This window comes from Enhydra lutris, unplaced genomic scaffold, assembly GCF_002288905.1.
Source record: "Enhydra lutris kenyoni isolate GAN:26980312 unplaced genomic scaffold, ASM228890v2 scaffoldscaffold18, whole genome shotgun sequence".
Lineage (NCBI taxonomy): Eukaryota > Metazoa > Chordata > Mammalia > Carnivora > Mustelidae > Enhydra > Enhydra lutris.
Genome location: NW_019154102.1, coordinates 28,001,497 through 28,016,362, shown reverse-complemented (window position 1 = coordinate 28,016,362; position 14,866 = coordinate 28,001,497).

The window sequence follows — 14,866 nt, the reverse complement described above, 5'->3', positions numbered from 1 at the left end:
GACAACAAAAAGAAATAAAAGGTATTCAAATTGGTAAAGGAGAAGTCAAACTCTCTCTCTTCACAGATAACATAACTTTTTATGGAGAATCCAAAAGACTCCACCTCCAAACTACTAGAACTCATATAGCAATTCAGTAATGTGGCTAAAAGGGTGTTTTCTTATACAGTACTTCCTCTTCAGAATATAGTTACATCTAATTACCTTAGCCAGAGATTTGAGTTCTTGGCTAACCAGAATCATTACAGAGTATTTGAATTCAACTGTTCTCTAGTTTTAAGTCTTATTCATAGTGTTTTAATCTGATCAACCTAGCTTGCTCCTTTAGAAGCTGATATTCACAATTACTAATACTTTTTAGTGAACTAATGAAGTGAAAACTGTTCTAATTTTTGAATTTCAAGGAAAAAGCAGCTGTAGCTGCTACTTTGCATTTTGGCTGATGAAAAATGAGAAAGCTTGATTTGATCTAGTTAGAATAAGTTTTATGACCCTATCCTTGTCTTAATTTCATAGTCCTTTTATGCCAAATTTTCCTTTAAAAATATTTTCTCTTCCATATCTGGATTGGTTCATTGCTTACTGACCCCCAGGAGGAATTAATTAATGTAATTATTTTTTCATTCACTCAACAGCTTTTTTTTTTTTTTTATTGTAATCCTCCTGTGTAGCAAGCATTGTGCTGGAAAATAAGGATATACAATGACCAAAATACAAGACCAGAACCCAAAGAAAGTGTGGTTCTTGGGAAAAGAGAGAGGAATATACAGTATTAACCATAGAATTGGCACTTAACCTGGTTTGGGGAAGTTGAGAAAGACTTCTCATTAGAAATAACATCTACCCTGAGACTATAACAATGAATCAGCTTTATCCTGATTAAGATGATGAAGGATATTTTTAATAAGATAAATTATTTGCAAATGTGTAGTGTGTGCATCTGATGGATTCCAATAAGCTCAGTAAGACTGAAAAGGAAGAGTGAGAAGTAAAGCTTAGACACTAAACTGGACCCATATCAGGACTGGTTTCATATGGTATGTCAAAGAATTTAGGCTTCATCCTTAAGCCATGGTGACACGGATATGAAATGGTCAGATTTCTGTTTCATAAAAATCTGGCTGGCTGGATTGTGTAATGCAGAAATCTGAGTTGGAGGAACAAGCCTAAAAGCCACTAAAATAATACAAATAAGAAGTGATAGAAGACTAATAACAAGAGCCTTAGCAGATATTATGAAGAGAGAAGCAACAGGATCTTGTGTTTGATGAGATGAAGGCTGGGCTGTTGAGTCAAGGGAGAAGGAAGAAAGAAAGGAAGAAAAACAGATTTTTGGAGTGACTAACAAGATTGAAAGGCATACCTTCCCCTGATATAAGAAACCCAAGCAAAACTGGTAAGATAAGTATTGAGTTCAGTTTTGATTATGTAAACTGAATTTGAAGAACCCAGGGAACATTTAATCAGTGATATCCAGTAAACATTTAGGTGTAAGGATGTGGAGTCCAAGAGAGAGGACCTGGCTAAAGATACAGTTTTGAGTCATCAGGATGTAGAGAATATAAATCAAAGTTCATGAACTCAGTTATGAGCACGAGATTTAGACCCAAATGGCTTACGTTCAATTCATGAGTCCCTTCTATTTTTGTGACCTTGTGCAAAATACTTAACTTTTCTCTGCTTCAGTTGCTTCATCTGTAAAACATGTATTATATAATATCTACTTGATGGCTCCCTTGAGTTATTACTCATAATACATTAAATAGTACCTGGCTTATGGTGAGGATTAAAAACATTTTTTATGTACAAGAAATGTAGCTTTCTGTCTTTATAACTCTACTTTGGTTTATTTATATATCCCCAGTGTCCCGAACAGTGTGTGGCACGTATTAATGGATCAATAAATAATTGTTACAAAATAAATAAGCTACTTTCTAATACAAAATTCCATTCTGGAATGGTGGCAAAAACCTAATCTCTAGCACATCTCTCTCCAGCTTCACTGAGGCAACACTTAAGTTCCTTGGGAGTATGTAGTACTAGGACATCAAAGCAGAGGTGGTACAAGACGATAGAAGCAATTAGTCCTCCAGAATATGTGCCGGAAGGAACACATTGTCTGGTCTATCTTCCTGCCTGAACTTTTTCCCATTGGATTCCCATGAGACATATCTAGTTCTCACCCATATTACTCATTTATTATATAGCAAATAATAATTGAGCATCTAATTATGTGCTTGACACGTTCTAGAAGCAGGGAAAATAGAGTGGAATAAGGCAAAGTTCCTGTCCCTGTGGAGCCCATGCTTATATGCCTCCTTCTATTCACATGGTCACTTTAGAGTCGGAATCTCCCTCTGCTACTCTGGTGTCATTCTGGGGTTGCACGGGTGTACACTTGGCTGCTTCTGCAATATTCTGGTACCAGGAATCTTTGTAGGATTGTCCATGGACCATGGACCTGGAGGGATCAAGCAGACATTTTCTCTTTCTGGATCATTCCACTGCGTCTGGTGTCATAAAGGGTCCTTCTGCCCTTTCACTTACAGGCACCCGTACAATTGACTTCTCAATCTTTTTCATTCATCCCTCCATCTGAAGAGACTTTTTTTTTTAAATCCCAGTTGGAAAGAAGGACCAGTCTCTTCCCACTTGTTGTCCCAAACATTTTTGTATATACTGAAAATACTCTCTACGTTTCTCCGAAGACTCACAGGCATATCTGCTGGCGGCCTCCCTCATCTCTTTTGAGGAAGCACACTCAGAGACACGCTCTACCATACACGGCAGGAGAACATTAAAAAAGACGAAACACACACCAATTTATACATCAAAATATTATTGTCACAAGCCTGTAAATGACACGTTGAAAATGAAAGTAGATGACATTATTACTTCATTAAAAATTCAAGATTACCAAACCGCTAGTCAAATTAATTTACTTTTACTCGTTTTCTTCTTAAAGGCTCATTTCCTTTAAGTTTTTCTTTATGCATTAATTGCCAATATTTCATCACCACAACTTGTAAAAATATTTTTTCACTTACCTCTTCTTCCTTCCTTCCTTCTTTCCTCCCTTTCTTTTCCCTAGAGAGTTTCACTTGGCCGGCAAAAGAAGTCCTGGGACGAGCAACATACACCTTGGGGCCCTGGTGCCAGAGATTCCTGGTCGTTGAAACCACCAGGGTCTGGTCCATGCCACCTTACAAAGCAAACTCCAGTTCTCCTGGACGTGCTTTGCCTTTCCCACTCAGAGTCAAAGCGCGGCGGCACCCTCTCCTCTCAGGTGCCCACCGGGTGTGGCGTCGCTGAGTTGTAGCTGGAAAAGCTGCTGAACGTCGAGACCGCCCGAGGCCCGCACGGGGGGAATGTACTGCGCATGCGCTGGCAAGTCTCTCGCCTACTCCGATACCAAAGACCGCCTACTTTTTCCTTAGAGCAAATACAAGTATTCCCGTTAACTTGACCAATTTTCTTTTCCCTAATGCCTTGTTTCCCCAGCCCCACTCCCAGGTTTTGCACTCATTGATAATTCTGAGTAAGTTCAGTCACCTAGCAGGTGACTTTTGAAGAGCATTTAAAATTCTTAATCTCTCCATCCGCTATTAGTGGATAGTCAAGCCAGATTCTGGCATTTGTTACAGCCAAAATTTTCAGGAGGGCTTTCACTCCTCCCTGCCCCCTAGAGTCATCATTGAAGACTGCTAAAGCAGCGTTCAAGAGCTCGTTTTTTAGGCTTTTCCTTTCATAAATGAAATTATTAAGGTCAGTAGGCTTGCCCAGAGTTCTAACCAGTTGTAGTGAAAGCTGGAACTACACCCCAGGTCCTCTGCTTCCCCTTGAGGTTCAACTCCAGTGGCCCAAAAAGTCATAGGTAAAATGACTGAAAATAAAATTACAGGTCTCCCCTTTGTGGCACATATCAAAATTTTATCTAGGTTAACAAATCTTGAAATGTTAAAAAAAAAAAATGGGAGTACAGTTAATAGTAATGTTACCCCATACTTCCAGCATGTGAACTGAAGGACTGTCATGTGGCAGAGGCAAACAACTATAGTGATGGTTTCTGGAGGTATGGTGCTTACTCCCTGTTGTCACTGTTGTACTCATGTATGTGCAGCCCTCAGTCAGATTGAGAATGTTATTCCTCTCATTTTACAGATTAGCAAACTAAGGTGCAGAGAGGGTAAAAACAAGTTCAAGTTCACACACAGGCAAGGAATAGAGCTAGAATTTGAACTCAGACTGATTCTAAGCAATCCTTCTATGTTCCACAATACCTCATCATAAGAGGGCTTCATTTGCAAAATGATACCAAAACTACTACTATGTTTACTTGTCTTTAAAATAATATTTCAGGGGCACCTGGGTGGCTCAGTGGGTTAAGCCTCTGCCTTTGGCTCAGATCATGGTCTCAGGGTCCTGGGATCGAACCCCCATAGGGCTCTCTGCTCGGCAGGGGGACTGCTTCGACCTCTTTCTCTCTCTGCCTGCCTCTCTGCCTACTTGTGACCTCTCTCTGTGTGTGTGTGTCAAATAAATAAATAAATAAATCTTTTAAAAAATAAAATAAAATAAATATTCTAAATTAAAGATTCAATTCCTGATGAGGAAATATAAAATCTATTAAACCACAAAGCAACAGTTGTTACCAGCTAAGTTAGTTGGTTATAAACTAATTTCTATTTCAGTGCTTGCTAAAGGAGGGATGGTTAATAAATCAGACTTTTTTTTCTTCACTGTAGTCTTATATTATCTAATCGCACTAATGACAAATAAAGGTAGTTGGACACTCTTTAAAAAGACTTATGTGGGCGGGGGGGGAAGACTTATTGTAAGGGCCTATTCAGCCAGAACAGTTCCATCCGGTTAAACAGTGATTTTGTTGTTTATGCAGCAAAACTTAAACTGACCCTGCCCCCCCCCCCCCAAGAACTTACTTAAAAGCAAGTCTGGGAAACCAGTCCCAGGTAACAAAGCCTAAATACAAGGGCAGGTCAGGCCAGGTGGAGACATCCAATCAGTGGGGCGGGCATACTGTCTCCCTAGCTACCAAGGAGTGTGGGTCCTGCCTTTTGGGCGCCAATTCTGACCAAGGTGATAGGCTAGTTCAAATATCTACTAGGGTAAATTGTAATTCAATTGGCCACCTGTGTGTGACCTAGCATGACTGTGCACCTTTCTCTGTGTGTTACAATCTCATTGGCCACCTGTGTGTGGCCAGGCCCAACCACATAGCCCTTGCTCTATAAAAGTTAGTCTGTAAGGCAGGGAGGGGTCGCCTCTTTGTAAGAGACGGCCCTGGCCAGTCGGTTTGATTCTCGATGATTGGCATGAAATAAAGCTTTGCTTGACCTTCATTTTGTATCAGTCTCGCTCCTTTGGTCACAGACCCATTATTGGGGGACCTAACACTTATGTCGGGGCACCTGGGTGGCTCAGTGGGTTAAACCTCTGCCTTCGGATCGGGTCATGGTCTCAGGGTCCTGGGATCGAGTCCTGTATCAGGCTACCTGCTGAGCAAGGAGCCTGCTTCCCCCTCTCCCTCTGCTGCTTCCCCTGCTTGTGCTCTCTCTCCTTCTCTCACTCTCTGCCAAATAAATACATTCTTAAAAAAAAAAAAAAAAAGATTTATGTCATCTAAGACATTTAAGACTTGTGGAATCCACTATTTAAGCATTTTGGTAGGAGACAGTGTCCTATAGCATAGGACAGCATAGGCAAGAAGCCAGAACCTGGCTATCTCTAGGACACAGCCATATGAGAGCACTCATCCATGCTTCCTTCCTGGATTGGGGAAGGTGCAGAGAGGGTAAAAACAAGTTCAAGTTCACACACAGGCAAGGAATAGAGCTAGAATTTGAACTCAGACTGATTCTAAGCAATCCTTCTATGTTCCACAATACCTCATCATAAGAGGGCTTCATTTGCAAAATGATACAAAAACTACTACTATGTTTACTTGTTGCCAAGAGAGTGACGCAAAGAAATGAAGACAGTTCAATTTGGTGGTGCTAGTGTTGATTTCTAGGTTTCTCCAATGGGATGCCTCTTCCTGCAAAGTGATTCTGGCTCTGTTCTTCCATTGTGCAGAGCTACCCAATACCCTTCTGGGAAATATCTTTTCTGATTAGGTAGCTAGAGTAAACTTCTGTTGTCTGTAACCAAGAACTATGATTTGAACAAGGCATATAATCCTTGCTTACTGAATAACTTCTGGTTTATAATATGGCCTTAGGACCTGTATATCTCACTGCTTGAAATGCAGGGCTCAGGTGCTGTGAAATATTGGCTTTCTTTTTTGTCACTTCAGCAGTAAATATAAGATTTGTCATTTGCATGTATATGTTTCCCAGAAGATAGCTTTAGTATATCATAATATATTTCCACTTATCACCTTTATTCGTATCTTATTTCTTGAAAGTTGGTGAGGACTCAGTCAAAAATTGTTAGTTTAACTCAGACAAAACAGTTCAAGAATAAATAAACTGTTTAAAAATAAGTCCTATATTGAATCGCTAAATTCTATACCTGAAACTAATATTATACTGTAAGTTAACTAACTGGAACTTAAATAAAATATTGGGGGGAAAAAAGTCCCTGCTAATGGTAATTGGTAGGGTTTTTTATTTGCTTATTTTTTTGTTTAAAGAGAAACTATTGGTGTACCTCAATATCATTTTTCCCCTAACACGTTTACCCTATTACAATCTCATGTTCATGCTTTCACATGAATATCTTAAAAACAAAACAAAAGAAAATAAAAGTTAAGTAAATAAATTTAACATTTTAACAAAAATATGTCATAGCATTTGTTTATAGAAATAGGATATTCTTGGGCACCTGGATGGCTCAGTTGGTTAATGTCTGCCTTTGGCTCAGGTCATGATCCCAGGTCCTGGAACAAAGTCTCACATCAGTCTCTCTGCTAAACAGGGAGACTCCTCCTCCCCCCATCCTGGCCTCTCACCTTGCTCCTTGCTCATGTGCCTGCTCTTTTTATCTGTTTATCTTTCAAATAAATTAAAAAAAAATAGGATATTCTTAAACAAAAAATCAAACAAATAATAAACTATCACACAAATTATAAATTATCATATATCAAAAACAAAACAAAACACCCCTTCTGAGGGGAATCACTTCATGTAGAAAAAGTGAGAGTCCAGGAAATTCTTCCAGAATCTTGTTTCCTGTGGTGACTTTACCTCATTTTATTTATATTTTATATTTTTTATTTTAATTTGATCACCAAATAATGTAAAAACAATATGAGTCTCTGAACCTTAGCTTGCTTTTATACACTGCCACATTCCTTTTTTTTCCCCCTGAAGTAACAGTAAACATTCTTCTGCCCAAGTTTATAATCCTGTCTAGGCTGCACAAACAAATAACCAGGAAAATATGAATTTTGCTTGATCTGTATAGGTAACTCATTGAAAAACAAATTATGTCATCACAGTTCCATCTCAGTAAGTATGAGGGGTCAAAATGTATTTCTTATTTTATGTTTGTGTCTTCTATTTTGACTTATATTTGTCCTTATCTTGGCAATTGTTTTTCATAATAGAAACTGCACTATGAATAATCACATTTACAGACTTATTATGCTTAAAAATTAATACATATATTTCAGTTTACTTTAATTTCATATTAGAGCTGTCATTTTTAAGTCTTTGATTGTCATATATTTGCAATACCTGTTAGATTTTAGCACTACTAAAAAAAATGTGCTAAGGAAAAAGTAAGACACTGAGTTATGGTTGATATTTCACATGAGTTTCTCAATTCATTCTGGTGACAAAGATTTTCATCTCTCATTTATTCATGTATTCAACAAGCATTTAATGAGTTGCTTGTATGCCACACTTTGTTATATGCAATACTATGAATAAACAAGTGTTGTGAAAATTTCATTTCAGTGGAGACCGAAAATAAATGATAAACACACAAATAAGTAAATATCAAGTTTACTAGGAGGTGATAAAAGCTATTGGCTGAAGGGGTTGGAAGTGCATTGGGAAAATGAGCAGCTTGCATTTTAAACTGAGGTAGTAAGAGTTGAGTTCAATTGTAACTAAACCAACATGAGTTCACTCATTTGTGTCAGAAACTGCACCAAGTTGAGTTGTCCACAAAGACAGTTTATTTGCAGGAAGTAAAGAGATTGCAGGGAATGGCTTCCAAAGCCATGACTCCCTGCAAGAGAGTGAATGGGTTCCTATTGTTTAGAGTTAAGATGAATATTTAGGTAGGGAAGCCTTGTCATCGTATGAAGACGTGGTCATAAGGTCATGCATGCACCTTAAGGAAACATGCCTACACATACAGTAGAATGTTATGTAGATGAGGCCAGTGTTCCTCTTTGGATAGAGATTTTAATAATATTTTGAAGTAAAGGTGATTGTAGGTCGGTAGATGTCACTTCACAGTCCCTCTATGCAGGTTCCAATCAGGTTTAGCCAAAAGGGTCTGGGTGATCTGGGCCAGTGGGAAGTCTTGTCAGGGCAGTCCATAACTTGGGGAGGTAATTTCAGGTTTCATCTGACTGAGTTAAGAGGAAAGCCAAAAGAAAAGGTTAGCAGGAAAATGTAAGATAAAGGTTAATGATTACCAGCAGGAGCGCAATAAAAGCCAAGTCCTAGGGTCTGGTTGGTGATACAATGAGAAGGTAAGATTTTAGCGTAATTTGAGATAATGCAGAGTTAGATGTGGTATTTGGGATAAGAGTAACTTAGCTCGGACAGAAGAAACGGGCTGTATAAAAGCATTGGGGCATGGATGTATGTAAGAACTAGCAAGGGGACTGGTGTGGTAGAAGCAGAGTGAAGGAGAAGGAGAGATGAAGGGAGAAGAAATGGGCCATATCACACAGAGTTGCCAGTGACATGACTGGACTTACTGATATGGCTCAAATTTCTAAAAGGAGACTTTTTACTGTGAGAATACATTTTTGGACAAGAGGAATTCCAGGAGCAGGGAGACCAGTGAAGACGCTATTGGAGTAGTCCAAACTAGAGATGATAACTGGGACAGGTGATGGAAAGTAATCAGATTTTGGACATATTTTGAAGTTGGAGCCAAGAGGTTTTGCTGATCACTGACAGTGGGATGTGAGAGAGATGTCAACTCCAAGGTTTTTGGCCTGAGCAAGAAATAATACATCTTAGATACTCTTTAAGGGAAGTAGATGTAGACATGTTACATTCATTTCAAGAGCCATTTAATGTGCCATAGTAATTGTATATCCTACTTTGTTTATCTATTTTCTTACCAAAGGACAGTTGGTTACTTTCTAACGCCATAAATAATGCTTCAATAAAAAGTTTTTACGTGGAGTTTAAGGAATTCTTCAACCTTTAAAAGTACTTGTCACATTATCTTTATTTATACAGTTCCTGAGGAACATTTGAAATGTGACTTAGTTTCTAATTAATAATTTTTCATTAGCTCTGAACAGAGAATTCACTGACCAAAAATGTCTTTAACGTTTTCTTCAGCTTGACTAATCCTCAGCCAGGCTTCTTTCTGGCTATAGACTTCCTGGCTCCCCCTTTCTTTCTTTCTTTTTAAAGATCTTATTTATTTATTTAACAGACAGAGATCACAAGTAGGCAGAGAGGCAGGCAGAGAGAGAGGAAGGGAAGTAGGCTCCCCAGAGAGCCTGATGCAGGGCTTGATCCCAGGACTCTGGGATCAGGACCCGAGCCGAAGGCAGAGGCTTTAACCCACTGAGCCACCCAGGCACCCTGGGCTCCCCATTTCTTAAAGCATTTACTTTAAGAAATTGTCACTGCGGGGCGCCTGGGTGGCTCAGTGGGTTAAGCCTCTGCCTTCTGCTCAGGTCATGATCCCAGTGTTCTGGGATCAAGCCCTGCATCAGGCTCTCTGCTTGGCGGGGAGCCTGCTTCCCCCTCTCTCTCTGCCTGTCTCTCTGCTTACTCGTGACCTCTCTCTGTCAAATAAATAAATTTTTAAAAAAACGAAAGAAAGAAAGAAAGAAAGAAAGAAATCATTACAAGTCTTTTCTCTTCCCCCATTGAGATGTAAATCTTTTTAAAAGCCTCTTGCCGCTTTCACAGCTCTGGAATGTCTTTCTCCTTGAAGACCTAAGAACCATCTCTTTGAAATGTAATCATCAAGGAAACAGCACTCCTCTCTCCCAGTCTCTGTGGGAGAGTATGAGCCTAAATTTGGTAGGGGCCATGTTTCAAGTTGTAAAACCACCTCCTGCCTGAGGAAAGGACATAATGTGCTTTACTTTTGTTAAGGTCAATGAGTGATTTATGATACCCTCATTCCAGCTCCTAAAATCTCTCCACCCCTTTCTTTCAGTGGCTTGAGTTCAAACTTTAGTTCTAGCCTCTCTTCCTTATTGCAATAGCTTTGATTAAAAACTTCTTTAAGTTATGCAAATCAAGACTACAATTAGATATCACCTTATACCTGTTTGGATGGCTTTTACCACAAAGACAAGAAATAACAAATGTTGGCCAGGATATGGAGAAAGGTAACCCTTGTACACTGTTGGTGGGAATGTATATTGGTATAATCATTACAGAAAATTATATGGAATTCTCTCCAAAAATTAAAAATAGAACTACCATATGATCCAGCAATCCCATTTCTGAGTATATATCAGAAGAAAATAAAATCAGTATCTCAAAGACATATCTGTGCCCCCATGTTCATTGCAGCATTATTTACAATAGCTAAGATATATGAACAACCAAAGTGTCTGTTAACAAATGAATGGATAAAGAAATTATTGTTTGTGCCCCCCCCACATACACACACAGAAATACTATTCAGCCACAAAAAAAGAAGAAAATCCTGCCATTCATGAACAATATGGATGAAACTGGAGGACATTACACTTAATGAAATAAAATGACAGAATTAATACTATATGGTATCACTTATATATAAAATCTAAACAAGCAAACAAAAGTTGAACTCATAGGAACAGAAAGTAAATTGTAGTTGTTGGGGCCTGGGGGGTGGGGAAATGGGGAGATAGTGGCAAAATTTTAATTAGAAGACAAAGAAATGCTGTGAACCTCATGTACAGCATGGTAGCTATAGTTAACAATGCTTCATTATATACATCAAATTTGCCATGAGAGTGGATCTTAGGTAATCTCATTTTTTAAAAAATGAGATGGTAATACACTAATTTAATTAAGTTTATTGTGACAATCATTTCATAATGTATACATTATGACACATATATCATGACACTATACACTTTAAATAGAGACAATTTTATTTTCTATTGTGCTTCAATAATGCTGGAAAAATATTCAAAAAATAAAAATGTCTTTGCCTGTTTAACTTTGTCCAATGAATCATGCATTTTTCAAGGTCAAACCTAAGTGCTTCCTCAGAAAGAAAATATTACCTTAGAATTAACACTCTCCCTTAATCGTTCCACTTTCCATCTTTTTCTGTGCCATCTCCAGGAAATGATCATATTGAATCATATTGATCATATTGAATACCTTCATTAAAAAAGAATTATGAGTCTAGTATAATCTATGTTTATGTAGTTAAGAATAGCCTTACATTATAAAGTTCCTAAAAAAAAAAAAAAAAAAAAAAAAAAATCAGTGTCCAGAAATGATTATTCAGCAAATAGGATGAACCAGGATCAGAATTTCTGCTTCAAGAGTGATAATTAATTAGTTCATTATTATTTTTAATTCTCAACAATGTATATATCACTCCCGTGTTAATGCTTTGAAAATAAAGCTAAGATTGCCTGGAAATATTATTTAAATGTATTCTCAAACTGTATTGCTCAAAAGTAGCATTAACTTAGAGCATTAGTATCTATACAGAGTTTACTCCACTATTTTGGTGATTGGAGAAAGAAACATACAAAATCTTTATATAAACTCTATAGCTTTAAAAATATTAAATTTTATATGTAATAGGTTGTAGAAATTTTAACAGAAATAGTAGAAATCATCTACCACCATTGTTTAAAGGCAAACTGCCTCTTACTTTCAAAGGTCATAAGAAATTAAAGTTTCATTCTTTTTTTTTTTATTTATTTATTTGACAGAGAGATTACAAGTAGGCAGAGAGGCAGGCAGAGAGAGAGGAGGAAGCAGGCTTCCTGCTGAGCAGAGAGCCCGATGCGGGGCTCGATCCCAGGACTCTGAGATCATGACCTGAGCCGAAGGCAGCGGCTTAACCCACTGAGCCACCCAGGCGCCCCTAAAGTTTCATTCTTATACTGTATATTATTCACTATTCTACATTGTGAAATATGGCAGTCCTATATATAATAAGTTGCTTTTAGATATTATTTACAAGTTTATTCTAAAAGAGCTGTAATAAAGTGACTCCTGTTTTAAATTTCAGAGTACTTCATGTGCATATGAACATATTCTGTAATTCTTTTATTTGTGGGAGGAAGAACTATTCTCTAAGAAATAAAAATCCATAAGAAAGTATAAAATAAAAAATTAGAGTTCCAGAAATGATTTTTTTTTACCCAGCTGGGTACTCTGCAACCAGCCAAGTAACACAATGCTAAAACCAAGGGGCCAAATTGCTTTTGCTCTTTTAACGTAAAGGTTACATTTGTAATCATTGTCTCACAGTATTTTTATAAACTGGAGTTGTTAAATTGTTTCCTAACAAAACTCAGGGACCTTTTACACAAACAATAAATGTTTTGTTTTCAAAATACAAAGTTTATTTTTGAAATAAAGGTTTATGTTCCATGAAGTCTCTGAGCCTGAGAATGCTTTCAGCTCGGAAATTCTTATTGGAGCCCAGAAGTAGCTACTATAAGCATTGAAGTACCCTCCTGGGTGTGACATTCCCAGCTTGATAACTTGATGGTTTAATTTACTTATATGGTGCTCTTCAAAGTGATTTTGTAGCTTTGGGTAGGGAACTGAAACCAGAGTTACTGAGCCTCAAATAAGTGGAATTTACACTTATGAACACTGAAGATTGCTATAATCATTTTCAGGGTGAAAAAATTTAACCACTGGCATCAAATCAAAACTTCAATTGTAGAAAGAAGTTTTATTCTGTGATTTAAAAAAAGCCAATGAATGAACTGAGTTCAGTTCATAGGAAGAATTATTGGCAAATGATTTAATTAAGGTCATGTTGACTGTCTCTTAACAATTAAAATAATTTGCTTAATTCGAAGGAAGACTTCCTAGAATAATAACATTCTTTCTTTCTTTGCTTAAAAGCTAATTGCTGATTTCTGCTTCAAATCTGTCCAGTGACTTCCAGTGGCATTTCATTTAAAATCTCGCTGGATCATGCAGGATGACACTGAAGGAAGAAAATACAAAAGACTTTGAAGGAAAACACTCACAGATAAAACAATTACTGCTAATTATGGAGCAGAATTGAGAATAGAGACTATTCATTCTTCTGCTTTTGGTAGTACCTGGCTTTATTATTTGAAATAGATAGAGATTGGAAAAGTATCAGAAAGCTGGAGCTCTATCTCTACCTATCCCTTGGGGGCTCATATGTAAACTGGAACAATGGAGAACATTGCTGCCTCCACCTTCATTTTGCCCTCACAAAAATGTATATTGATACAGAGACTCCAAATTGCATGCAATTCAAAAAAGAATTCAGAACCATAAATGCTAAAAATTTATAGGTTAACAAGGGGGAAATATTCTATTATCAACATCAAATCTGTCCTTAGAGTAATATATGCACTCATAAATAGTATTGTCATATGAGAGAATAAATATAATGAATACAAGAATTTAGGAAGAGATAAGTCAAAAACAAACAAAAACCCAAAGCAGAGGAATAGATTAGATTAAAGCAAATTATTTAAAAACTAGGATAATTTAATTATCAAGTTTTCTCATACAAAGATTTATAAAAGATAAATTTTCTTCAGAGAAACTGAAGCATAAATATGACCTTAGTAATTAAAACTAAACTTAAAATCTAATTTAGAGAAGGTACTGCAAAATGCACTTCTTCTAATAGTTTGGGATGTTTATGTGAAATAGATTTTTGTAAGTATCACCAAATTTGTCTACAGAAGCAAAAGAGCTCTCAAATAGGTTTCTATTTCATAGACACCTTAAAAATTTTAAGAACTATCTTTGAAATAGATAGTGTTGCTGGAAAATTCTGTCAAAACTTTGAGGAATACAATATTGATTGCTTATGCAAACAGTTTATGAGCTGCTACATAAACAGAGAAATCCTCATAGTGCCATTTCTGAAACTAAACTATGTATAAAATTTGACTAAAGTACCATAATGAGAAGTTCTAAGTAACAATTTTTATTTTGGAGTCCTATCCTAAATAATGGTAAGTTATATTTCATAAAATAGTGAAATAATAACAGAGCATGACTAAGTAGAGTAAAGGAGGTTTTATTTCTCTGAGAGGGCAACGTATAGCAGAGAGCTAGCCAATCTCCAAGAACTTGGTGTTTGTAGTTATAAATTACTCAGGAGTCAGGAGTATTTGTAACTGTTAAAAAAAAAAATAGCCAATCTTATATGTGTGATACCCAAAAGAAGACTATGGAATAAAATTATAAATCTTCAACAAGAATAAGCAGATAAATTAATCCATCATAGTGGAAATCTAAAGGCAGTTTCAAGTATCTTTAAAATTTTAGTACAAAATAATCTTAATACTTTTTTTTTTCTAAAGATTTTATTTATTTATTTGTCAGAGAGAGAGAGGGAGAGAGAGTGAGCACAGGCAGACAGAATGGCAGGCAGAGGCAGAGGGAGAAGCAGGCTCCCTGATGAGCAAGGAGCCCGATGTAGGACTCGATCCCAGGACGCTGGGATCATGACCTGCCTTCGGCTCAGGTCATGATCCCAGCGTCCTGGGATCGAGTCCTAC